The sequence below is a fragment of the Silene latifolia genome, chromosome 10 (genome assembly GCF_048544455.1).
Source record: "Silene latifolia isolate original U9 population chromosome 10, ASM4854445v1, whole genome shotgun sequence".
In the NCBI taxonomy this organism is placed as follows: Eukaryota; Viridiplantae; Streptophyta; class Magnoliopsida; order Caryophyllales; family Caryophyllaceae; genus Silene; species Silene latifolia.
Window position 1 is genome coordinate 131106867 of NC_133535.1, and position 1840 is coordinate 131108706.

A 1840-nucleotide genomic window follows, 5' to 3' on the forward strand; every position below is an offset into this window, starting at 1 on the left:
AGTGTGTTCTGGGCAGTCTGTTTTCATGTTTTGGGGTTATAGTGCGTATGTTCATATCTACCCTTTCTTATATAGTTTCAAGATGCCGCCCAAGAAAAACGCTTTGTATGCGAATGCTGAGAACATGAACATCGATGATATCGTTAAGATGTTGGAGCATCAGGATGCTCTTACGGAGGCCTTAAAGAGAGTGGGAAAGGATAAGGAGGTTGATCACTCTAAGATCAGCCTTTATATAGCAAGGTTTAACCCAAAAGAGTACAAGGGGACTGGGGAGCCAATTCTTCTTGACAATTGGCATCGTGAGATGGAGAACATACTAGACCTTGTACACTGTCCTGATGAGATGAAAGTAGAACAAGCTGCGTTCTACTTGAGGGAAGCAGCTGGTGAGTGGTGGGACAAGGTGAAAGCGAGTGCTAGAGAGATGTATATGAAGCAGGGCTTACCTGCTATACCTTGGGAAGAGTTTCGGAGGGCTCTGAGGAAAGAGTTTGTACCTGAGCATGTGAGGAGTAAACTGAGGGAGGAGTTTGATGGGTTTAGGATGACATCTGATATGTCGATTCTTTGAGTACTACAAGCAGTTTAATGAGAAGTCTAGGTATGCTGAGGACATGGGTTTGAGTGAGGAGAACCTAGCGCTGAGATTTGAGAGGGGGTTGACTCCCAAGATCATAGACAAGTTACCCGTGGGAGTCCTTACCGATGTTAAGGAAGCTTATGAGAGGGCTGGGAGAGCTGAGAGGTTGGTGGAGATGGCTCAGGAGAGAGTAGTTGAGAAAAGAAAAGCTGAGAGTGAAGGTGGTGGTCAATCTAGCCACAAGAAAAGAAACCACAATCAGGCTAGAGCGTTTTCTTCTGGGTCAGGGTTCAGTGCTGGGGCTTCCTTTGGACGTGGCCGTATGAGTGGTAGTGGTAGTTGGGGGATAACCTGCTATGGCTGTGGCGGTGTAGGCCACAAGAGACATGAGTGCACGAGTGTAACTGGAGCTTTTTAGAGATCAGCTCAGAGGAGCTATTCTCAGGGGCCGGCACAGAGTTATGCGAGCAATAGACCGACTGGGTCATGGTCTAACCGGGGAGGTCAGAGCAACCACGGTGGAGGTAACCGCAATGGCGGTAATTCCTATCAGAAACCAACTACGAACAACAACAACAATCAAGGGTTAGGTGCTAAACCGACCACATCAGCCAGTACTGTCCAGGGAGGTGGACAGAAGACCAGTGGAAAGCTGTTCATGATGGACAAGAAAGAAGCTGAGGACGATGCACATGTTATCACTAGTACTTTTCTTGTTAACGGTATTCATACCTTTGTTTTGTTTGATTCGGGGGCGTCTCAGTCGTTTGTATCTTCGAGTCATGTTAAATGGTTGGGTTTGAGGGTATATGAGTCTGTAAGTGATAAAGTTTTTATACCTTCGGGTGAGTCTGTATCATGTGGGAGATTGTATAGGGATGTATCTATGATAGTTGGGCAAGTTGATCTACCTGTAGACTTGCTAGAGTTTCCTTTTGATGGTTTTGAGATGATAGTCGGGCTGGATTGGTTGGGAAAGTACAAAGCTAAGATAGACGGTCATCAAAAGAAAGTGTCTTTGAGAGGTCCTAAGGGTGTTAGTGTGTCTTATCGTGGGTTTGTGGTCAAACCCAAAGTTAAGTTGATTGCAGCTGTGACCTTGAAGTCCTATCTGAGGAAGGGATGCCCTTTGATCTTGTGCCATGTGAGAGACGACCGGATCGATACTCCGACGGTTGATCAGATACCAGTGGTGGGTGAGTTTGCAGATGTCTTTCCAGAGGATATTCCGGGGTTGCCACCGAAGAGGGAGATAGA